Source organism: Balaenoptera acutorostrata, chromosome 6, assembly GCF_949987535.1.
Source record: "Balaenoptera acutorostrata chromosome 6, mBalAcu1.1, whole genome shotgun sequence".
Taxonomy (NCBI): Eukaryota; Metazoa; Chordata; class Mammalia; order Artiodactyla; family Balaenopteridae; genus Balaenoptera; species Balaenoptera acutorostrata.
In genome coordinates, this window is record NC_080069.1 from 8,031,443 (window position 1) to 8,056,977 (window position 25,535).

General features: G+C 50.3%; 1 protein-coding gene across 3 annotated transcripts in view; it reads right to left on the reverse strand.

Moving 5' to 3' along the window:
* The window catches only part of GATA4 (GATA binding protein 4), a 78,922-nt gene extending 53,679 nt beyond the window's left edge, over window positions 1-25,243 (reverse strand). The window contains exon 1 of one of the 3 annotated variants that reach the window (XM_057549456.1): window positions 25,171-25,243. The gene's annotated coding sequence lies outside the window, so the exon portion shown is untranslated. Of the gene's footprint in view, window positions 1-236; window positions 319-10,266; window positions 10,309-25,170 lie in introns of those variants that run through there. The other 2 variants (XM_057549457.1, XM_057549458.1) reach the window with 2 other exon arrangements.
* Window positions 25,244-25,535: the final 292 nt, after the last annotated feature.

A 25,535-nucleotide genomic window follows, 5' to 3' on the forward strand; every position in this document is an offset into this window, starting at 1 on the left:
CAGGCACTGAGGCCGCGGCTAGGACGCGGGGCTGATTGGAAGGAAACCCCCCAAAGGGATCGTGGCCAACTCGTGGGGATTCTCAGGAAAATCCCGGAGGAAAGACTGAGAGCGGCTGCGCGGGGAATTCTCTTCCCTGAGCTGAAGGTGCGGAGGTCCAGAGGGGCTCAGGCCGAAGAGAGAAAACTGAGGCGCCCGGCAGAGCGGCGGAAGGGCTGAGGGCCCGCTGGACTCACCGACGCCGCTCCCTGGGCCGCTGCCCGCCTGGGCCCCTTCGCGCCCGGGAAGCTGAGGGTGTCGTGCTAGGGGTCCCTTCTCCAGCTTCCTCCAGCTCCTCGCCAGCGCCTTGCAGAATTTGGGGCTGCAGATCCCGGGCCTGGGAACTTAAGAGGGAGGGGGTCCTGGGGATCCCGGAGGCTGGACCTGGGGAAAGGCAGTTTCGCGGGGACACGCCGACCGGCACACTTTCAGATGCAGCCGAGAAGGGCATGCGACCCCTGTGCTCTTTGAAACGGGTCCTCCTTCCCCCTGGGGTGAGCGAGAGAGCCACGAAGCCAAAGGCCTGCGCCAGGGGCCTACGAGGGCTTTCTGAGGAGTTGCAAGGCTGAGCTCGGCGGAGCAGGAAGCTGCCCCGGCATCTCTCTTCTCCCTGGGAATTTGTGGCCCCAGCGATGCCCCATGTCTCAGAGCTGCCTCCCGCGCGCGACCCCCAGAGGGCGAAAGGGGCTGAACCTGGAGACTGGGCCTTGGGACTTAGCATCTGGCGGAGCGGCCATCTGAGAGTCCTCCCCAAAGCCAAGGACGCGGGCCGCTCCCACGCGGGCTGCTACCTTCGCAGTGCCGGGTCGGCCGCGGCGCCAGAGCGCGTGTGCTGAGGGTCGCAGTAGCTGGGTGACCAGCGGCCAGCCTCGCCCCACTCCCACCCCCAGCCTCCCGTACAGTGGTGGGGGCAATAGCAGGCCCTGCTCTGTGTGGCTGTTGTGAGACCACTGATGGAAGAGACTGTTCTTTCTAAGCGCTTCCTTTCGAGGAACCCCGGATTCACCAGGGGGCCGCTCCTGGCCAGGCCTGCGACTGAGCTCCTTTACCACCACCACCGACCCCCCAGTCCCCCCCCAGCCCCGTCCGCGCTCTCCTGGTGGGCTGAAGCCTGGGAGTCCGTCAAAGATTCCTTGCTTCTAGGAAGGCGCATGGAACGGAGAATTTTGTGTCTGTGTTCTGCGTTTTCCCCTCCCTTTGGGCCCAGCGCCCCAACTGTCTCCCCCGAGGGCTCAGCTCAAGGACGGTCCAGAGGGTGGTTGGCCAGCGGCCCGCTCTTTTAGGGTGTTTCGTTTTCCTTCGCTCCCTCCCTCCTTCCTTCGCTCACCCCCTCCCTCCCTTGGGCGAGGCGGGAGCCGCCGCGGCCGCCGCGCCGTTGCCAGGAGCAGAGAGCATTTCAAGGCCTCGCTGGCCCGCCGGCTGGAGGAGGTTTATCGGCTGCCGCTAAGTTCCCAGGCTTCTCCCTCACTGAGGAGGCCGCTGGGAATGGAGTTGGGGGGGTGTGTGTGTGGTGTGCTTTGAGGTTCGGACTCCTGGCTATTTTTAAGGAGATGTCTCTGGGCTGGCCTGGGATATGGCCCAACCCCATTCATGCCCTCTTTCCACTTTTCTTTCCCATAATCTACAAGGAAAATGTAATACTGTGAAAGTCTTTGACCTCTTTTTACTAAGGGCCTGGGTCTAATGAAGAGTCAAGTCGTGAAATTTAGACAAATAAGAATTACTAAGATGTGCTATACGATTAAACAAAAAAAAAAATCTCTCCAGGACACAAGAATAAATTGCCGGATTTTTTTGCTCCATTAAGGCCTCTGGGACTTCAGCCGGTCCATACCTTAGAGACGTATTTGTAGGCAGGACATGGAGTACAGAGGAATCGGAACTCTAGTTCCCTGAAAAAAAAAGTTAATAAACAGTGGACGATAGGATTCACAGCGACAACAGCGACGGTCTCCCCGGGCGGGGTTCTCCGGCGTTCCTGGCGGGACCCGAGCGGGCTTGCTTTAAGCCGAGCGCAACGCCGGGACCACAGTCTCAGTTCTGGCTGGTGCGGCCGCCGGGCACCCTGCGGAAATCAGCCTCGGCGGCCGCCAGCCCTGGAAACCAACGACGCCTGAACGAACAGCAGGCCCCCAAAGTCTTCTAATCGGGAGCAAGAAACCCGCAGAGAGACAGGACCGGGGAGGGCACTGGAAAAGTCACCCCTCGTCCTGTGTAACGAATTCCTCCGAGATGTAGACGCGTCTCTGCGAGCTTGTACCTAAGGGCTCCCGGACAGACAGGCAAAGGGACCCGCGCTGAACGTTTGCCGGCTCCTGTCCCCACGCGGCCCTCCAATTCCTCCGCCGGGCCTGGCGCCGCCGGCACGATTCCTTCTCCCTCTGCGACAGCCGGTCCTCACTCGCGGGGCCCACACTGCGCCCAGCGTCACCCCCACACCCCACCCCGCGGGTGGAGCACGGAGGGTCCGAGTGCGGAGCAGGGCCGTCGCCCGCGGACGGAAAAACGGAGAACGAATTAAGCTGAGAGGCTAGTAGACCTTCTTTCCCTCCCGAGCCCCTGTGCCTTGGCAGCGGGAATTCTTGGGGAGGGGGGCTAGAGACCCCCGCCCCGGGAACCGAGCTCTGCCCCCCAGGAAGCGCTCATCAGCCTCCTGCCGGTGGACGTGAGGAGAGAAGTCGGCCACGCTTCTTAATTCTGTCTTGCTTGTAAAAATACTACTCAGTGCTGCAAGGCGAAGCCATGCTCTGTCTCAGAGACCGCAAACGCTTCCTGCTGCTTCCGGCCCTGAGGACTAGAGTTTCTGGCATACCCTACCGTATTTCCAGATTACAGAACACTTTCAAATTCCATTTTTTTTTTCGAGGAAACAACAACATCGCCGCGCTAGAGGGAGGGAGAGAAGATGTTCCCATCCTCATACAAACGGGAACTAGGAGACCCAGAGAGGTTAAGACACTTGTTGGAGGGGGCAAAGCCGGGGCGCTCTGCAACAGGTCTCGAATCTAGATTTCTGAGTCTTAGTTCTTTCATCCATTCTACTTATTATCGAGTTTCTATAACGAAACGCTTTTTAAAGCCCTCGTTTTGCTTTTCAAATATTTCTAAATTTCATTTAATGAGGATGTCTGACATTTAAAAATTAAAATCAAGTTTAAATAAAACAGTTCGTGTCTCATAATCTAAGAGCCCGTGGGAAGGGAAAGAAAAGTGAAAAGGATTCTCCACGTTTTCACCAAGTTCGGGAAGGATGCCAAAAGCTTTTTGAATGGGGAGGGCGCTCCTCAGGTCCCGGGGCAGCGGAGGCGAGAACTGAAACCCAGTCCAGGCGCCCGCAAGTCCGGGCTCTGCCGCCAGTGGGTCGCCAAGCACCGGGCGCCCTGCGGCCAGGCTGACGCGCTAGCGTTCGCCCCTCTACCCTCTCCCAGACTGGCTTCCTCTCCTCCTCCAAATCCGAGGACTTCGGATGGGGGTGGGGGAACAGCGGCAAGCGGGAGCTTCCGGCACCCACTGCCCAGGCTGCACGAGACCCGCTCTGGGCCTGCAGAATCTTTGAGCTGTCCGGAGGGGCCCTACTCTTGGGGACCGAAGCTGTCACCTCCAGGATCTCTCTTGGTGACGTGGGCCCCATTCTTTCCCTTGTGGGTTCTCCCTCCCTCCTACCCTGTTAGGGACTTCTGAAGCTGCAGCACTGGCTGCGCCCAGTACAGAGAAAGAGCACGATAAATGTTCTTGGAATACATAAAATGTGACTTCGCTTAATTCCTAGGCCTTCTGTTCCACGGAGTTACAAATTCGTTTATCTGTGGTTGCTTATACACACCCCTTCCTCCCCACACACACCCCAGAATGTAGGCTCTATGAGGGCAGCAGCCAGGGCTTGGCACATAGTAGGTGCCCAATAAATGTTTGTTGAATGATTACAATTACAAAAGGAGTTGCTAATAGCATCTCTCAGGGTTGCTGGGAGTTGGAGAAACAACACTCCCTTCAAAGGGGAATGCATCCCCTGGCACACAGTAGGTGCTTAGAGTCACCACCATTTCTCAAAGTAGGACCCTGAGGCCCAGACCAGACATGGAGAGAGAGGCCCAGTCTGAGTCGTTGCAGGGTGTTTATCTGCACCGCCACCTACAAATCTCTCGCCCAAATCTAGGCTGCCTCTAAGGAAACCGGGAGTCCCAGGACTCTGGGGTCTGCAGGAAGAAGGGATTTCCAGGCGCACAGTCAGGATTTTGGAAGTCGAGTTCAGCTAGGGACCTGGTTAGGCGCTTAGGCTGCGACGATTGGACAGGGAGGCTGCCCGGTTCCCTAGGACAAAGGCCAACAAGAGACGCCAGGTGTACCATCTCCCGGTGCGGACGGCCCAAACCCATACCTTTTGGAAAGCTGGAGGGACGCTGTCCGACAGCAGGACCGAGAAAAAAAGTGAGGGAGGGATGGAGAGAGACAGAAACAAGAGAAAGCAGAGAAAAGGGGGAGAGACAGAAGAAGGCAGGCAGAAAGGACAGAGAAAAGACTGGCTTGAGAACCCAGAGGGACAGGATTCGTTCATTCATCAATTAACTCATTCATCCAGTCATTCATCCTATTTTTACTGAGCACCTACTCAGTGCCAGGGACTGTCCGAGGCGCTGGGATTCAGCATAGAACAAAACAGAGAAAAATTCTGCCTGTGGAGCTTACATTCTATAAGAGGAAGACGGAGAATGAATAAGTCAGTATAGACTTTTAGGTGGTGTGAAGTGTTATGGAAAAAACAGAGCAGGGAAAGGACAGGCAGAGAGCAGAGAGGAACAGAGACCAGGGAAAAGGGGGGGGGGGGTCGGAGAGGGAAACACAGACCCAGAGAAAGAAGAAGAGATAGGAGTCAAGAGACCAGGTGACAGAAATAGAGATCGAGACCCCCAGGGAGAGGGGAGGCCAGCGAGAGAACTGGGAAGGAAAGGCCTGGGCCGGATGGAGGCGAGGGGACCAGACGGGGCGAGGTCAGTCCCGAATCGCGCCCCGCTCCCGGGAGGGCTGCGGTGTTGACGGGGACCCAGCGGCTGGAGCGCTGCCAGTCCAAGACCCCGACGCTCATGTCGGGACTTGTGGAGCCACCGGAGACGCGGTGTTCCTAGCGCCAGCTTGGGCCGGTTTCCGCACAGGCCGCCCCCGGCACCCTTCCCCGCGCCACCGAGCCCGAGGTGACCCGGAGTTGGAGAAGACGCCCAGGCAGGCGCCGCGACCTGGCGGCGGAGCGAGAGACAGGAAAGTGTCAAGGAAGCGCGAAGCCCAAGTGCGAAAACAGCATCTCCTGCCTCGCCTCCACCCCCCCAGCCCTGGAAGCAGAGCCCGCCCGGGGCATCTCCCAAAGCCGCGGCGGCGGGGCTGAGGGCTCTAGGCCCTGCGGTCCTGCACGTGGGGGAGGACCCTCTCCCCACAGGCCTGGGCGTCCCTGTATTGGACAGTAGGGTCGCTTACAGGCCACCACCGCTCAGTGGCAGCAGGTGCCCAAAGAGAGTGGGCTGCCTTCTCTCACACACCCCTGGGCGCTTGGAGGTATTTATTACTTATTTGGAAATGATTGGTTTCTTGCAACAGCAGAATAAAATGGGAGGCATGGAGCTTCCAACAGCTTGACCTACCCATTTCTGTCGAAAGGCTATTTGCTGTATTTTGACCTGAGTGAAGAAAAAGACTGCAAGATCCCTGACATTCCATTTCTCTTTGCTAGTTTCAACTTTCCCATACATGCTCCTGTGTCTGCGTGTTTGACTGAAAGACAAGGGTGTTCTGCCTTTAAAGTCTGCTTTCTTCCACAGCCCCAGGCCCTCTTTAGCAGAGGTGCTAATCCGCGGAGGGGCAGAGCTGACCCCAGCAGCCTCAGCTCGTTGCGCCCGCCCGTTCTCCCTCTCCCATCTCATACCACCTCTCACTGGGGCTGGAACCTTTCCCCCGTGAGGGGAAGAATCCTTCCGCCCCCAGCCCAGGAAGTCTCTGGAGATGTCCTGTTCCCAGAGCCCACACTCTGCTTGGGGGTGGGGTAGGGGTGGGGTGGAGGGCTCGGAGCAGATAGAACAAGACACAGCCTTATCTGTCAAGAGTGATCAATTTCTTAATCACTATGTGAGAAATTGGTGTTTATTCCACTCCAAAAGCCCTGGCTTCTCATTCTCTCTCCCCGTCTCTTCCTCCCCGCCCCCCCACCCCTACATATGATTGTCAACGACTGTGACGTCCCCATCCCAAACTCTCTGAACATGGCTGCTCAGCATATGAATTATTTGCGATTTGCCTCAGGATAAGAAAAGCTAAATGTAAGTTGTGTTTTAATCTATAAAAGAGGATTGCTGGTATCTTCACACTTACAGTTTTTACTCCTAATAGCCCCAAACTGGAAGCCACACAAATGATCCTCAACTGGGAAATGGATAAATAAATGGAGGGAAGTCCATGCAAGGGAATACTACTCAGGAACAAAAAAGAATGAACTACAAATACACCCAGCGACATGAGTGAATGTCAAGTGCACTAGGGCTGCATGAAAGAGGTTGGACTCAAAAGACTAAATGAACCCATTTATATGACATTTTCACAAAGGCGAAACCATAGGGATAGAAAACAGAGGTTGCCAGGGGCAGGGGTTTGGGGGAGAGGTGACTGCAGAGGGGGAGGAGGAAATTTGGTGGGGTGTGTTGGAGCTAGCCTATATCTTTTTTCTTTTTTTGCAAATGTTCATAGCAGCTTTATTTGTAAAATCCCAAACTGAAAACCCAAATACCCTCCACCAAATGAATAGACAAGCAAACTGTGGCACATGCATGCCGTGGAATACCATTCAGCAATACATGCAACATCTTGGATGAATCTCCAGGGCATTATGCTTAGTGAAAAAAGCCAGTTCCCAAAGGTTATATGTTGTATTATTATTCCACATATATAACATTTTTGAAATGCAATACATTGTAATTACTTGTCTTTTTCAGTTTGATTCTCCTTCTCAGGCTCTTTGACAAAACCATCTTTATAAATCAATAGTTCAAATGATTTTGGCAGTTTCCATTATAAGGAGTGTGTCATACTTGGTTATCAAATCCATCTTGCTGTGATCTACACCCAATACAATTATATCATAGATTTTCAAGGGGCAGAGAGAATTCTAACCACCAACCATAACTATCTCCAACATACAGATGAAAAAACTGAGGTTCAGAGAGGGTAAATGTTCTGCCCAAGATTACACAGCAAGCTCCTAGTATCAGGACCACAGAGATATCCTCACTCTCGGCAAGAACTCTCCGCTGCTTCACTCCAACACTTCTACTTGGGTGCAGTGCCACTGTTTTCACGGTTTTCCTCCTATTGCCAGAGGCACTTCCTTACCTTGTGAAGAAGCCTCTGCTGCTGTCAATCAGGAGCCTTGCTGGAGACATCAAGTGAAAAAATATGGAACTAGTCTATATCTTGATTGTGGTGGTGGTTATACCATTTGTGTGTTTGTCAAAACGCATAGAACTGTACCCTAAAAAGGGTGAATTTACTGTATGTAAATTTCACCTCAATAAATCAGACTTTAAAAAAAGCAGGGGGTTAAGAGTATTTCTGGGACAGGAGAAAATTCTTCAGCCCCTACTCTCTCTCTCTCTCTCTCTCCACACACACACTCCCGTCTCCAGTCTTTAGTGAGACTTCACATCCCTGGTACATGATTCACTCCCCCCTAAAATACTTCAGAAAAGTGATTTCTATATAAAAGAAAGCCTTGCATCTCTTATAAAAGGATCCAGTGTCCGAGGTTGGTCCTCCCTATTGCAGAGAGGGGACTTCCCAGGGAAGGTGACTGTTGTCTCATCCTGAGAGTCCTGGAACCAGGTAGCAGAAGCTCAGAAATTGCTAAGTCACTTTCAACCACACTGCTGCTCCCCCAGGCAACTGGCTGGCAGCAGATGGACAGCGGGGAGACCCAGCTGGCCAGAAGCTAGTCAGTCAGAGGAGACTGGGTTTTGTCCAGCTGGTCCCATGAGGCAAGAATAAGCCAAGGCCTGGCCTTGAGAGAATGAGCTTGCCCCTGAGAGTAGAACTACACTTCCTTTAGTCCATTTGGTGAAACGTGGCCTTTCCTGCGCATGATCATATTCAACCCCGCAACAGTTCTGCAGGATAAGTTGTTTTGACTCTGATTCTTACATCAATTTTCATTACACTCAGCTGCAGTTCGTGACCTGCACGCGGAAGGGCTACCATGCAGATAGATGGTAACCAGAAAAAAAGTGTGTTTTATGCCAGATAAAACTACACGTTGTACCTGTATTTACAGAAGTCATGGTCTAGTAGACAGCGCAAGCGAGCCCAAAGCCACTGACTACCAGGGCCATAGGATGGCTCTGCTACCTTTCCTGCTCAATAAAAGTGGTGTGTGTGTGTGTGTGTGTGTGTGTGTGTGTTCATTTCTACCCCTTCCAAGAGTTGGTGATAATATCATTGTTTTTAACTCTCATCAAACCACTGTGGTCATGGAGGAAAAATGAATGTTAATGTTAACAGACACCCATTGGTCTTTGGCTTTAATCTCATCCTGTTCACTTGAATGAAAAAACCAACAGCACTAACAAACACAAAACACCACCATCAACGAAAACAGAACAAACCCCCACAAAATACTGTTTCCTGTTAGAAATAAAGCAAACAGATTGGCTTTGTCTATTTCCCTCTTACTCTCCTCCCCATCCTTCCAAAGCTTGCTAATGAAGCAGTGGAAGAACCAAAAGGTGGGAAGGGAAGGGAAGAAGTAAAAAGCATGCAGGAAGCCACAACTAGGAGAGCTTGTGGCAGGTAGCGTTCTGGGAAAAAAAGAGGGAACTCTGGGGGCCAGAGGTAAATCAAGGGCCAGTCTCTCACGAAATGAGACTAAACACCATGATCTGAGAGTTCTTTCAGCCTCGATGTCCTCTGAACCTTAATTATTTGGATTCCCTTACAGGTATTGCAATGCACGGTAGCAAACACGTACTGAATGCTCGCTGTGTGCCAGGCACCATGCAAACTTTGGAGACCTAGGGATGGACACAAGTCGCTACCTCCAAACTGGTTCAGACCAGTGAGAAAATAGAGCCCTGCAAACAGGCAACGGGAGAAAGTGCTGCAACAGATAAGTTAGAAGAGAAACCATGTTAATTCCTTGGGGTGGGGGGAGGGGAAGAGGAAGTAAATGAACTCAAGGCACTATGTTATTTTTGTATGTAGGTGTCCCCCCCCATACTTTTGCCTCATTTACTGTTCCCTTTCTAGACCTCAGCATGCGCGCGCACGCGCGTGTACACACACGCAGGCGGCGACTTGGTTTGACTATTAGGCACACCGAGAACCTACAACACGCACGACTTCGTCCATTTCACACATCTGATGCCAAACACGCATATGCGTCGTGGGTCCTACCCAGTGCCCATGCGGCCGGCGCATGGGCTGGGAATCGGGGGGTCAGGAGACCTGGCCTCTCGTTTGCATCGCCACCAGGTTGCGTGACCTCAGGCATGCCCAGTCCCCACTCTGTCTCAGTTTCCTCATCTGTGAAATGTGGGGATTGTGCTAGATCATTTCTAAGCTCCCTTGCGGCTCTTTAGAAACAAATGAACACGTTCTTAAAAGACACTGGGATTAAGAGGTGGAATAAAGTCAAATATTTGTTGATGGATAGAAAACGCTGCCTCCGAGTCGCGCGGGTCTGTTTTCGGGCTTACGTGGAGTCCGCCCAGCTCCCTGGTGACCGCTGGCCTCTCCTGGGTCCCGCTCACCCGAGGGGCCGCCGGCTCCCGTGGCCCGCGCCCGTCCCCCGCGAGGGGTGCTCTGCGCCTCTGGCCGCGCGGGCCGGGTGATGGATGGCAGCGGAGCCGGCGGCCTGTCAGGCCTTATTGATGAGGTGCGCGCCGACGGCCGCCGCGTAACCCGAGGCGGCGGGCGGCGAGCGCCGGGCGGCGGGCGGACGCAGACTCGGCGGCGCTCGGGGTCAGCCCCCGGCCGGCCGCCCCCGCCCCCCGGCGCGCCCCGACCCGGCTCCGCGGAGGGGGCGGCGGGCGCGGAAGGGCCTCCCCGGCCCGGCGCCCGGTGCGCGGCCCCACTCCCTCCCCGCCGCCGCCCGGCTTCCCGCCCCCGCTCGCCCGCGCCGGATCCCCGGGGGCCGCGGCCGCAGCCTCCCCGGCAGAGCCCCCGCGCTCGCTCGGCCCGCGCCCGGACCTCCGCTCTTACCCGGCGGCCGCGGTCCGTGCCGGCGTCCGAGCTCGGCGCCCGCCCTCCGGCCGCGCGCCTGGGAGAGGAGCGCCTGCTCCAGCCGAGGGGCCGCGCCCCGCGAGGCGGGACTCCGCCGCCGCCCGGAGTGTCTCGTGCAACACAGCTTAGGAGGGGAATCGTCAGTTTCCCGGGCATCACTCACGCCCGCGTGAGGGGAAAAAAATCAGGACCCCGGCGAACATTCCATTTGGGTTCGTTCGAATTTTTATATCGTGATAGAAAACAAGACAGGTAGATGAATAAAAGTCAATGCACCTACATGTAAAGACGGTAAGGTTCCAGCGTGGAATTCACCCCCCCTCCATTTTTGTACGTTTCTGAGGTTCCAACTTCGCTTTTATGATAGCGAAAACACTTCACTTGCTCGGCTTGAAAAGATACGATCCAGCTTAGTTCATGCTCAACCTCCCGCTCACTTTCTCCCAGTTCCACGCTCCTCCATCTTGTCTTTGCCCCGTTTTAGAAGAGCAGCTATCTGAGCGCCTGACGGACTGCAGAACTAGGGCAGGTGGCCTTACCCCTCTGCCTTTCTAATGAAAGCCCCCAGGGCCACCTTCTCTGTGGGTGACATTCATGTGGGGATCGTGAACATAGTACCTGCAAAGCACTTTCGCTTAGTGAGAATTAAAGAAGTAAGTCAGCCCTGGAGACAACTTAACACGAAGTGCTAAAGGACTCAGATTTTTCTTTTCTCCATTCTCCCCACCCCCGCCCACCCAGTCTGAGTCAAGGGCTAGCTCTGACAGGTAAAGGGCCCTCATTCTTAGATGTGACCTAAGAACTGGGAAACAGGTAGTCTTTTCTCTGGGGCACAGGACGGAGAGCCGAGGGACGGATCCCAGGTAGGTGTGGCCCAAGAGACTCCCTGCAGAAAGCAGCTCAGTCCAGGCGTCGGGATCTAGGGAGCAGGTGACTGGTGGAAGCTCATTGATCTGGAGTCGGGAGTCTTGGGTTCTAAACCAGGTGAGTGGCAGGACCACAGGCAAATTGCTTAGCATCTGTCTGTGCTTTAGTTTTCTGTCTGTAAGTGGCAGAGGCTGGGTGCTTTCCTACACCAACATTTTGTGACATTAAATCTCCCCAAATGGATGTCTCCAAACCGTGCCATTCTGTTCCTCAAAAGGTTCTATAACAAGGCGCTCACTGCTGGTCCCACACAGTGGAAGGGTGGGAACACCAGACCTCTAAGTCTGAACTCAGTCTTAGCCACAGATAATGAGCGTGTTCAGTGAGAAACACAAAATGTGAGGCCCATCTGCATTTCTATGATAAAAGGCTTGGACTGCAGATAAAACTTCAGTCCATTCACTAGGCAAACGTTTACTGAGTAACAGCTACCACTGGGCACTTACAATATGCAGGCACAGTGCCAAGTACATTGCATGGATTGACTATCTCATTTATCTACACAATCACTCTATTCCCCCATTTTACAGATGAAGAAACTGAGGCACAGCACTATCAAGTAACTTGCTGAGCTTAATATGTGGCAGAGCCAAGATTTACAGGCAAGTAGTTTGATTCCAGAACCCAAATACTGCCACTATGAGCAAAGCATTGGTACTATGAGGGATAGAAAAGGGAAAAAGCAAGGGCTTTCTTCTCACATGTCCTCCTTTCAATTAAAACACATTTTAAAAAAAGACTTCAATTCCTGGAATCAATCCCTTCCTCTCCCCCACATCTTTTCCACAGGCTTTAACACATTGTATTTCATTTTAATCGCTCCACACATCCGCCTGTCTCCATAACCCTCTCTTCCAAATTTCAGTCTTCTCAAGGGCAGAAATCTTATTTGATAGCTTTGTATTTTCCATAGTTTCTAACATGTAGTAGATGTTTCTAAAAGTTTGTTGAATTGAGTTCAGAAAATTGGACTTTCCAGCTTGTCCTTACACAGTGTAAATCTCTGTCCTTTATGACTGAAGATGTAGTACCAGGGATGTGGCGGAAACACATGTGCCATGGTCCCTTCCACTGTGCAAACATAGAGAAGCTCATGTGCAGAAGATGCCACGTGATGCCTCACCAGCACCTCAGCCCGACTGCCCCTGTTTGGGGGGGTGACTATGGGTCCAGGTACCTTCGTCCTCTTTTTGACACTGACACTGATATGGAGAGCTGGAGTTGCAAGGGGGCTTGGGGATTCTGGTCCAAGCCACTCATTTAATAGATGAGGTGATTAGGACCCAGAAAGGGCTACAGGCTTATCCAGAGTCACACAGCTATTTAATGGCAGAGCCAGTAGTAGGTGCCTTGAGACCTGGTCATACCCCATTTTTCCATTTCAATATGCTGCCTTAGGAACTGATAGCTCCCCTCTATAAATCTGAATCCCAAGGCCAAGCTTTCCTCACCCTGGTGCAATCACCAGGGTGAGAGGATTAGCGATAAGGCACACTGAGCTCTGGGGTAGCCAGAGTACGTGGTGAGCGCTGCCACCTCCATCTTTGCAGGAAGGTGGAAACGGTGATCAGGGCTCAGCCCCGATGGGGGTGAGTGGGGGAAAGAGGCTGCAGTAAAGGGTCTCAGTGAGTCATAGACATTTAAAACTAGTCATTCCATGCCCCTCCTAGACGGAGGACAAACCAAGCCAAAAGGGGCATTTGGCACATAATACATTTCAGGACAATAGCTTTCAACTATCCTCATAAATAGTCCAGCCTTCAAAATAAAAAAAATAAGGCAGCAAAGTTGTGGATGGGGTGGGGGTGGGGGGCAGGCATAATAGACAGGGTTCTGGACTTGGTCCTTGTCATGACCCTCATTGTTTCATGGGGTGATCCTACGTCCCAGTTTATGCCCAATGTCCTGCGTAATTATTCGTAGTACACAATTCATTCATAATTTCACATACATTTAATGGTCACCCTTCATCAACTGGACTCTCTAAGTTTTGGTTTCCCCATCTACAAATTAAAGGGTTTTGAGTTAATATCTTGGAAAATGCTTTCATTTTATGAAGGTGGGGCTCCAAGAGGAGCCTCACGGCGTCTTTTGTCTGGGCAGCTGAGAGCTAAGTCACTTTGGATTTGTGACTGCCCTGTTATTGACATTGACCTTTGGGCCTCAGGTGTACCACTGGGGAACAGGGATTGATTTTTTAAAAATAATAAAATAAACCAGTACTTCTGGATAATAACATGAGCATTCATGAGTGCTCACCTCCCAAATAAGCAAATCAACTATTAATTTTATTCATTTTCAACATATGTTACAAATATTCTAACTGCTGTTCCCACCCTAGCAGACCGCCTCCATCTCTTCACCAGTTTGTTTGTATTTAACATGTAGCTGAGTGGAGGAAACAAGGTTTTTGGATTGGGTTCTTAATTGGGGCAGTCAATTCACTGTCTTTTTTTTTTTTTTTTTTCTGCCTGTGACGGTTCCCAGCCCTATTCTCATGATAAAGAAATGTTGCTGGGGGACAAGGTCGTGGCAAGGACACCCTCTCCGTGTGCTCCTTGTTGTGGCTACCCCAGCCGTCAGGCAGTCTCCCTTTCCTACCCGCTGACTCCGAGGTTCAAGTGTGTGTGTGTGTGTGTGTGTGTGTGTGTGTGTGTGTGTGTGCGCGCGTGCGCGCGCACTTTATTTTGTCACTTCATTAAGCTTAAACGGTCCTTGATGGCTGGAGTAGTCTTTAATCATTCTCCATACCTCCCACAGTGCCCTGCATACAGTAGGTGCTCAATACACACTCAAAAGAATGAATTAATGATTGAATGCCTCTGGAGGCCAAATATGGAGTTCTGTATAATAAAAGTGCCTATTTGTGAAACACAAAATTTCTTTCTTTCTTTTTTTCTTTCTTTCCTTCTTTCTTTCTTTCTTTCTTTCTTTCTTTCTTCCTTCCTTCCTTCCTTTCTCCCTCTCTCTCTTTCTTTCTTTCTTCCTTCCTTCCTCTCTCTCTCTCTCTCTCTTTCTTTCTTTCTCTCCTTCTTTCTTTCTTTCACATTTCAGGAGACCTGGGGCCCAGCCGCATTGTAAATGTATGGCTTTGCAAACCACTTTATTTTCACTGTTTTGATCTCACATGTGTGGAGGCTCTCAAACTGCTATTTGCTTCACTTTATAACTCGCACCTTGGAGAGGCTGGATGATAAATGAGAGATGAATAATTCCTTATTGCTACTTATCCGCTGAATCTATAAACTAGTGTCAGCATTTACTCAGTTGGGTTTAAAGCTGTGCCTGGTATACTTATTAACCTGCTTAAAATAAGCCATAAAAATGGGCTTGGTATACAATAGTTTTACCTAATTTTTAAAAATGACATTGGTCATATCCCACTAACTCGTGGGGTGACCTTTGGCAAATCACTTAACCTCCCCGGGCCTCACCTGTAAAATGAAAGTTGTGTGTGTGTGTGTGTGTGTGTGTGTGTGTGTGTGTGTGTGTTAAATCAGCTTTAAGAGCCTTGCAGCTCTGTCATTCCTTGATTTCAAGATTTGCAGATGCGTGAATTAAGGGATCCTGATAATACCTATTAGAGCAATTACAAATCAGTTCATATAGACCATCTCAGGAATCCTCAGCATATTCCTGGAGGGTGGGGAAGGCAGCACTTATTAGGTAGAGTAGGGCATTTTGAGTTTTATTCTGTTACTTATTAGTTGTGTGACCTTTGGCAAAGCAACATCTCTGAGTCTCAGTTTCCTCATCTATAAAACGGGCATAATACTCTAATAATATCCACACTGATTACCCCAAAGAACAATCAAATGTGAGGATCAAATGTGATATGTATGTGAAAGGACTCTGATAGATGCTATTCCTTGTCCGCAACTTACAGATGAGGCCATCGATCAAGGTACTGTTTGTTTAATCAGTTCGTAGTAGGGTCAAGGGAAGGAGAGTTTGACCTCTCTTTCTATTTTGATTACACGTGGAAATTATGTTAAAATTATGTAAAGGTTGAGCACTTAGGATACTTCCCTGGGGTCAGTGTGTGTCCAAGAACACCCCGTGCCTGATGAGACATTTCTGAGAATGCTAAATGGCACAGAGATAAGACAATCAGCCAAAAATCTACTGGCCCACAGACCTAGGAACTCCTAGGTAGTAGGAAACAAAGCATTCTGTGAAGGCTTTGGAAATATGCACCCTTCCCAGCTCTGGTTGCCCTAACTTCTCATACCCCTTACTTCAGGATGTATCCTGGCCAGATGCAGGGTACATATGGTTGGCTCAAGGCTTTGGGTTTGTTCCCTTCAGAGACAAGTGCAGAGAAATCAGTTGTTGCCGGGGATTTTTGTTGTAGAGAATTCAGTCAGCAAAGATGTCAAGAATGTGCTCCTGTGAGATTAGTCTTCAAAACATTACCTAACCACCATGCCCGTGCGGTGCAGGGGGCTGGCAAATGTGGCGTGAAGATAAATATGGTGCCTGACTGGTCCCTGCTTGCCTCGTAGATGGAGAAGGGCAGAGAGAAACTCACTCCAGTCTACAAAAAACTAAAATTTTGTGGTTCTACCAAAATTCTATTCATATTCCTTTATTACCAACCAACCAACCAACCAACCATCCGAAGGCTGACCTCAGAGTTAAAAAAAAGTATAGATCTTAGAGAGAGAGGATAGGAGCTGTATTTTAAGTCGATATCCCCTACTGTACTCTGACTACAATTTTTTTTATTTGCTCAATGTTTATACGATAATTAACATCAATGAAATTGACCTTCAACTCAATGCTACTTTTATCTTCTGTTGCCCGAATGTGTTACCTTAAATTAAAAATCTCAGTACAAGATTTTTTGAAGGCTGCCTAAGTTTATGGTGGATTTTGTTTCTATTTCTATGTGTTACCACCTTCCCCTCAACCCCATCGCACACTCCACATATGAAGTGGGAGGAAGGCAGCCTTCATCTTTATAAACTGCTGCTTATTCCTCTACAAATAAAAACTATTTCAGTTTTGAAAATGGCACCTGACATTCACTAATACTTGTAATTTATGTGGTCCTCAGTCGCGTTCTCAGTGGTTAACTTTCTTGCTTTCACAAAGGTCTTCCCTTCTGAACACCCTCACCAGCTTTTTGGCCACCACTAAAGGTCTGCTTCCCCTGCCCAAGTTCCCCTCTTCTTCTCCTGGGGTCTGAATAATCAGCTTTTATTTGCAGCTGGACGAGAGCACCTGGCCTTACATTCCACCACATCCTTCTGCCAGCAAAGGGAGTTTTGAGAAGAGGAAAAATTTACAAGAACTTAGACTATTGTTTTCAATTTCAGCAACACTCAAGGTTGCAAGTGAAATTCTGAGGCAATCTGGATGACTGTGAAAACATTTTCTAAATGGGGAGGGAGAACACCATTGTGGAAAAAATCACTCCCACCAAATGTAAATGTCTCTAGAGTCCAGGACTGTTTTTGGAGTTTGAGTCCATTGAGTTTTGGAGACTTTAAAGCTAAATTCTCTAAAATGAATATTTGTCATAAGTACCATAGTCATGAAATCTTAAGAAGCAAGACATGTCTTGGATCTGATCAATCATCCCCACCCCTCTCAAAAAATTTTTTTCTAATTTCAAAGAAACAGGAGCTCATTGTAGTTCATTTGGAAAATACAGGTGAGTATAACAAGGAAAACACAATCTGTCCTTAACCACATCACCCAGAAAGAACCATGGAGAACATTAGTGTTTTCTGTCTGTCTGTCTGTCTCTCTTCCTCCCCACCCCACCCAGCCAGTTTCACACAGTATTTCATAATCTACTTTTTATTAAAAAAATATATTATGAGATATTCCCATGTCATTAAATATTTTAAGGAAAACAGTTTGATGGCTACATTATGGATTTTGCAGTTTATGTAAGTAAACTCTTATGTTCAGAGTTTATGTTATTTTCTATTTTTCCTTAAAATAAATAAATGTTTGAAGTGCCCTTGTCAAATCCACATATATTTTGGTAAGTAAAGCATCTTGTAAACCCTTGATTATTTCCTTGGGGTAAATTGCTATTACTGGAAAAAGTGGGTCAAAAAAATATGAACACTTGTAGTGTTTGGGATACATATTGCTAAATTGCCTTCCAGAAAGGTTGCATCCAAAATTCCCACCAGCAACACTCAATTTTGGGTGAGATAATTTTAAAACATATTTATGAATTTTGGGGTAAATTTATACCTCTTGTTAGACAAATTTAACTACTGCGGTGTTTCGAAGTTACAGGTTAAGAACAAAACAAACAAAGCCAAACAAACCCATGAGGGACACTGATGCCCGGCTAATGAATTACACTCTGGAGATTATTTTAGGGACTAGGAGAGGTCTTGTCTGCCCTCTAAGGTTTGTGAAGATTTCAAAATACAAGAAACCAAAGCACAAAAATGTTAAGTAATTTGCCCAAGATAACATAGCCAGTAAGTAGTGGACATGGGATTCAAATCACATTATTCTAATACTACAGTCTAAACTCTCACATTCACCCAGGGACAATGTGCCCTTAGTATCTCATCAGAACTAAAGTTTCCAGAACGTTCTTTGTGATGAGGTCATTATCCAGAAGTTGCCTTTTGTAGCTTTTAAGTTTTTAAACAGCAAATGAGAATAATCTCAGATTATAGAGGGGGAATTTTATCTTTGAATAAAGTGACATCCTTCACTATTGAGAAGCACATTCACACATCTTATTTCGAGAATATGCCAGAAATAGAAGTGGAATAACTTGGTCACCACTGGCATAACTGGGTCCAGGTCACCCAGCTCGTAGGTGGTTGTGTTGAGACAAGAATCCAGGCTCTGGAGATTCTTTGGCTACTGCCTATACTCTGGCAGCACATAATCCCTATGGACAGGTGAGGCAAGCCAGCTTGACTAAGGCCAATGGCATCCTAACATTTCTTTGGGGGTTAGTATCCTGCACCTGGAGACTCCATTCCCAGGGGAAGTCTGAAGGGAAGGTGGCCCCGCAGGGTTAGCGGGACACCTGGGGGGTCACAGCGGCACGAGGGGCTTAGCAACCTGAGTTTAGGTGTGGGCAGGCGGAGACCAACTTCTTCTAGGGAAAGACTTTCCAATCCACGGAGCTTCGTTCAAGCCCACGCGGGCCTCGTTGAGGCCTTCTGGGGCGGGGATTCCTGCATTGAATTGAAGGCTGGACCAGATAACCTCTGAGGCCCTTCTAACTCCCAACGTCTCTGATTTGTATGTCTTGGGGGAAAGAAGTGAGCAGTCACGGGGCTGGAATAGTTGATTTAGGGTTCCGCCCACGTCGCCAGCGTAGTCCTCATCTTGGGCAAATAATTTAACATGTCAGTACAAGGCACAATGCCTGGCGGAGGAAAGCTTTGTAAATGTTTGCCGAATGAATGAACGAAAGAATGGGTGGATGGATTTAAGTCTCCCAAGTCCCAGGGAATACTGGTGAAAATTGGAATCTTACAGCGCCCCTTGATTGGCGTGGAGTTTGAACTAGACATTGTAAAGTATCTACTGAAATTCTTAAAAGAAAATGTGATATTCCAAACCCAAAGGGATCCTAATTCGTCCTTACACTGACAATAGGTAGAATTACAGTTTACCAGCAACGTAAGCATACCACGTAGGGGCGCCTTGTGAGTCCACAAGAATTCAGTTTCATTAATTCCCTCGCCCCTCCGCCCTCCCTCCTCCCCCCCCCCCCCGCCCCTCGCCCCTCCGCCCTCCCTCCTCCCCCCCCCCCCCCCCCCCGCCGCCTCCAATGGGCCAGCTCAGCGCCTCCTAGGCCCGGGTGGGGCACGCCAGCCCCCGTCCCTCCCTCCTCCCCCGCCCCGGATAAATGCCGAGGTCTAATGGATTGTTCATGCTGCTGTCCAGATTAGATAGCGAGCCCCTCCGTTATCGCGGCTGGAGCAAACCCGAGCGGCCACCAAGCTGAGAGTTTTCGAAGGCAGCCCCGCGCCAAGCCTGGGGAAAGTACAGGGCCCGGGAGAGCTGACAAATTCTGGGGCCCTCAGGCGGTTTCCTCCCAGAGCCTCTTCGCAGGACTTGCCCTGAACCCTAAATCCTGCCCCTATTCCCATAGTATTTAAGGAAGCAGGTATCCGAGGTGGTCGGTAGCTACTATCTGCTGAACTCTAGGGAGTAGTTCTACGACTCGTAGATTCTGCTTGTCAACTTTCCAGAAGCTAGGAACACTTTGAACAACCCTCCTCCCCCCACACCATTAATACCAGAGAGATGCTTTTGCACAAACAGGGACTATTACATGTGACCAGTACGGTACTGCCTTTCCTAATTTTTGTTGTTCTTGAATCATCGCAGAGGAAGCATAGCTAACTTTCTGACCTCCGTTCTGAATTTCCCATGGTCAAGTTTTTATCTGTTAATGATCTTGTTTCTTTAGAGTTTCTTTTTAAAAGTTTCTTAAAGAAATAAACCTTGAGGGACTTCCCTGGCGGTCCAGTGCTTAAGACTCTGCCTTCCCATGCAAGAGGCATGGGTTCGATTCCTGGTCAGGGAACTAAGATCCCACATGCTGTGGGGTGTGGCCAAAAACTTAAAAAACAAACAAACAAACAAAAAAACACCTTGACACTTCTCCCCCCGCCATGAGCTACTTTTTTTGGGTCTCCAGTTATTTTCTGAAAAAGAAAAGGATATACTGTCTATCAGCACTATTATAGGAAACAAAATTTTCACATAGGCTCTAACAACAAATTCCACAGAAAACAAATAATAGATGCTCAAAATTATGACTTATCTACAAGGAGAGACTAATTGTTCTATCATTATTACGCTAGAACTACCCTGATATAACAAAAAGCAAACAAAATCTTAGCTGATGAACAACTGAAAGTTATCTATTTATACCATATCAATTTCCTGCTAAATCTTTGGAGTTAGTGGAAAGCCATAATAAATGGTGTGGCAGGACAAATCATCTGGCTCAGTATTAAATGTTTCCACAACATTAAACAACAACAACACTGCATCATGATTTTGAGAGAATCAATCTTGTTAGACATCCACCTAGAAGCTGGAAAATAATTTTGTAGGGCGCTACTTCTTTAGAGGTGGAGATTTAAGAAATTCCTTAAGGGCAAGCTACTGTGTAGTTTAACATTCAGAACTTAAAATACCTCGCCAACAGGAAGGCTTCTGATTCATCCCATAAGACATCATCAGGTAACTTCTGCGTGCAAACTGGACACCCGAATTAGTAAAAACGAATTTATTATAAGGGGGTAAGGGTCTTGGGTTGGGATGAGAAAATATCAAGCCAGACGCAGAGGAAAATTTAAAGGCAGAGCGTGTCTAAGTTAAGAAGACAATACTAAACGAATAAAGAAAATCCCTAAGAACGACGAGTGCGGTGGATGACGGAGAAACTACATCTCTCAGTATCTAAAAAAAGTCAGCAGCCATCCCAACCCCCGCCCAACGCTGACCCTCGCTAACGCTGCACCGGCGCCTGGACCCCGGCCCCCCGGTGCGGGCATCTGCGGGGGGCATTGCCGGCACTGTCCCCGGGTTTAGCGACGTGACGTATTGGAAGGATTTGCGGGGAGTTTTTCCAAGACCAGGAGGAGGCTTGCTGGGGAATTGTCGAGTTTGGGGCGCGGGCCGAGAAGTGAATAAAAGACTGCCCCAGAACCTCAGCGTGCCCAGGCCCGGGAACCCGTTGATCCCCCATAAGCCCCAAGTCCAGAAGCTGCGCAAAATCTCTACCTCCAGCCCCCGCGCGGGGCCGTGCCTGAAAGGCTCTTTGAGCCGAGGCCAGGGAGACTCCCTGAACCCGGTGTCCGTGGCCACTAAACCTGCGAGCCCCGGGGGCCTGCCATTCATGCCCCCCCCCTGCAAACCCGGTCCAAGAAATGACTGATCCAGTGCCTTTCGGTTTGGAGTCTGCGGAGGTTCGCTGCGACCCTCGAGTCTGGGGATGGGGGGTGTCTCCACACGGGGATGTTGAGATGCAGAACAGCCTAACTGGGGGATGGAGTGTGTTTGTGTTTGTGTGTGTGTGTGTGTGTGTGTGTGTGTGTGTGTAAGAATAACCGTTTTGATGAAACTCCTACTGTGATCTGTGATTCTTGGCCAGTGTAGGGACTTCACAGGGGCGGTCGCGACCGGAAGGACACCGGGGGACGGGGTTTCGCTACAAGCCTCGCTGCCCCGACCGTGGAGGCAGAGGCCTCGGGGCGAGCGGGTCCAGGGGCCGCTAGTGCCCTGCACACGGAGAGGGGCCCGCAGGCGGCGGGCAAACCAGCCCCCCTTCTCCTGCCCGCCCCCCAACCCGCCCCCCGCCATCAGTGCGTCCTGCGTCCAGCGTCCCGCCGCCTCTGAGCTCCGCAAATGGGTCTCCCGTGCAGAGGGCAACCCGGGCAGCGTTCTGATCAGCGCCAGGCCCAGGCCCGAGGTCACACCCGGGCCCGGAGCGCGTCCGGACCCCACCGCCTGCTGTCTGGGCTTTCTCGCCCACCAACCCTGCTCTCGGGACATTCGCTTGCGCGGGGATCCCGGGGCCTGAGACCCGACCCTGGAGACCGCGGGCGCGACACCCGTCCGAGGTGGCCTGGCCTATTTGGCGCCACAATAGTTGAAATGCGTTCAAACCAAACCAGCGTCGGCCCCGCCAGGAATAGGACTCAGAGGGAGCTCCGCGGCCTTGTGGGCCGAGCGCAGGAGAGTGGAAAGAGCTCAAGGGCGCTGGTGTATACTTGCAGAGGCCCGGCGGTTCTAGGGCGCGGTGTCAGCGGGGACCCTGCGAGCCTCCAGGGGAGTCCCCTCCACAACCACCACCTCGTCCCCTACCCGCACTCGGGCTTTGCCCTAGACGGCTCGGCCGGAGGGGCCCGATCCGGGAGGGTAGCAGCCCCGAAGCGCTTTTCCAGGCTTCCATCCACCAGGTTTCCGCAGAGCTGCGTACTTCTCATCCGGGCTCTCTCCTGGGAAGCGAAGCTCTTCTCGGATGAGGACGAGTCATTTAGCAACCGGTTCGAGCCCCTTTGCGGGGGACCCTGGCGATGTGCTGTAACTTTGGGCACAATATCTTCGTGCAGTCTCTTTTCTCGCCATGCGAACAGTGGGAGAAACAAGAACTCTATGTAAAAGGAATTTGTAAACTTTTAAGCGCCATACAAAAGGGATGCAAATTGATGACTAGTGATTAATACTGTCATCCTTTTCCTAAGTTTTCTTATTTTGGGACAATTCTCTGGCTCTTTGAGGGTTCCCAGAAGTTTTTTTGAGTGTCCTCATTATTTGGGAGTCTCCATCTCACCCCTCCTCCGTTCCTTAATTTTTTCCCGCCAAACTTTTCGTTCCCTTCTTCACACTCTCGGCGGAGTTAGGTCTGTTTGCCCAGGACCCGGGACACTTTCAGGGTCGCCGTGAACGCCGCGGGGACCCCACCCAGTCCGCCCGCCCTACTCCCTCCAGCGGGCTGCGCGCCCAGCACGGCGGCCCAGGCTCGGCCCCGAGCGCCCCACGCCGGCGCCCGGACTGGGACCTCCTCGGTCCTCGGCTCCTTTTCATTCCGCCGACAGCCTCGAGATTGCTCTCTTCCCCTCCCGCCCCTGTCCTTTCCGACCCTCCGCCAGAGCCTGACGCCGCCTGGTTTATTGACCTTAGATCGGCTTCGGGACTTTATCAGACCCAGCGGGGGCGTCCCGCGGCGCAGGCCCCCCTCTCCCAGTGGCGCGGCGGGAGCCCCTTTTAAGCTTTTCTAGAAACCTCTCCTTCCTTTCCCATGCCCAACTCTAATCGGAGAACCTAGAGAAAAATCTCCCGAATTCGCGTGATCGTGGAGAGAGCCGAGGCAGAGCCCTCAGGGCCACGCACATTTTCCCGTGTCGCCCCTTTATCTAGATAGTTCAGGTGAAAGTGCCTCCCCCCCCCCAATTATTCGGATAATTGTCTCGAATCTCCACTTGGTGCTGTGTTTAGACAGTTGGAGATTGATCGCTTGAATTGCTTCAGTCTCTGTGCTGCCCCAGCTCTAAACCATCTCTGGACTTACACATGCCGAACTAGAATTTTCCGTCCCATAAATCACTTGGCAAATATAACAAGGCATTAGAAAGTCATTTGAAATGGATATTTTATTGGGTTTGAGAAATAGAACAGGGATAAAGAGCAACTTAACATTTCCTCAGTACCAAGCACACAAAACTAAGATTTCCCCCCTCCCTGCCAATCGAATTCACAAATGCAGTCACTTTCAGAGACAAATTCTTTAGAGGAAACAGGAAATGTCTATTTTGCTAAACGTGAACTCTAATGAATTCTGTAAAAAAAAAAAAAAGGTTCATAAAGTGGGACTTTTAAATATCCTTTTACGCTAGGCTGATTTAATCAAATAAGACTAACAGAAAGAAACAAACAAAATCCAGCACATTACTACTATTAATAAAAAAGCCAAATCAATTTTGTGATGGGATTCTAGTAGCCTTTCACAGTAAGGTTTTCCCTCAATTCAGAGGGGCGCTTCCCTGATCTTGCCCTGCTGAAAACCTCTCAAATTCCCTTAATTTTGGAGAACACACAGAAGAATGAGAATATCAGCCCTGGAGGGAAATGGGGAGGGTTAAGGGAACCAGAGTTGGGCAGGGGAAAGATAAGTAAGGCAGATCAGGGTGAGTTTTGAGACAGCTTTTGAATCACCCCGCTGGAAGCCGGCTTGAGGGAAACATAGCAGAAGGAACAAGTTTCCATTCTCTGCTTTGCAGAGTTAATATTTGTAGTAACTATTCAGACACCAAGGGACTTTGCGCTAAATCCTTCCCAATTCCAGATGAACGCTTGTTTAGTCCTCCTGAGGCTACAGAGTTAAAATACCCCATTGTGTGTTTTCAACCTTTGGGCAAGCGGACGAAGCTCAGATAACCCGTGTGGTTTCAAACTCTCCTAGAGCCTTCGTTTTTACGCAATGGTTGGCCATTCTCTACCCGTGTGCTTTCAAAGCTGCCCCTCTGTCTTTACCACTGTATCTCCTTTTCTTTCCGACTCAGCCCTTTTCTCAGCTACAAATAAGATGCAAAGCTCATTTGCCCAAACAATGGGTTTATAGGTAGCAGAGGTAATTTCGATTTGTTTGCAAAAAGCATATGCAACCAAGCTCTGGAAAGCGCAAAGTGGGCTCGGGGAAGAGAAATACAATCATTGAGGTACACCTGTTAAGACCCACCTTCACCCCCTCCTTCCCGTCACGTCTGGCTCCAGAATTAAGGAAAAATTAAACCCGACACCAAGCCTGACTGACCCTTGACCTGTGAATAGGTGAAGAAAATTATCAGATCCTGAAGGCCACGAGGCCTATTTACTAACTCACCAGTGAAACCAACAAAAAACACCAGTGAGATTTTCTGCCCTGAAAGCATCCCAGGCAGGTCTGACCTGGGTCAGGAAGGGTTCTCCTAAACTTTCTAACTGGTTCTCAAGACAGAGCATCCACAGCAGGGACCCCAGGGGAAAGCCATGCGACCTGGGAGGGTTGGAGGAAGCAAAGGCAAGAGGACCCAGGGGCACCTGGTCAGATCGTTTGATTTTTCGTGTGGCGTGTATTTATTTTTTGTTTCTTGAGAGACTGCCCATCCCTATCAATTTCTGATTGTTCAAGTGGGAAGCCGAACCAGAAAATGGCGAAACTAAAATGACACCCAATTGTAAGAAAGAGAAACCAAGAAAATAAACCAGAGAGCGAGAGTGGGAAAGCAAGCCTTGGCTCTGTGGCTTGGCCTGCAAAGAATCTCATCTTTCCTGTCCCCAAGGCCTGAGAGCCTCTGCACACCCTCAGTCCACACTGGCTGGTCCTCTCCCTGCCCTCCTTCCCCCACCGACCTTCTATCCTCCAGCCCCCCTGCTCCTGGCCCTCCCGGCTCCCTCGGTGCATCTCCCTCTCTGCCCTGATGAAGGGGTCACCACGGGGGCCAGGAGGGGACTCACCCACGGTGGGAGTGGTGTCCCTGCGGCTCCTCACAGTGTCCCTCAGTCCCGGGGACTCCAGGCTGTTCTCAGCGTGTGGGAGGGAGGCGTTGTGAGCTGTCTCCCAGCTCCCTCGGAGCTCCCAGCTTTCCCCTCGGAACTAGATAACAGGAAAAATAGATAAGGGAAGTGGTTCATTAATTCAGCAAGCCTTTTTTTCTTTTTTGGTATGTGTACAAGTAGAAGGAAACCCTGCTAGGGATTGAAGCCCTGGTTGGACATTAAAAAAAAAAGTCAATGTTCACAAGGTTCCGGAGATGCTTCTGAAAGGTCACTCGGAAGGACCGGAGATCAACAGAAAAGAAACTGAAGGAATCACTGTTCTT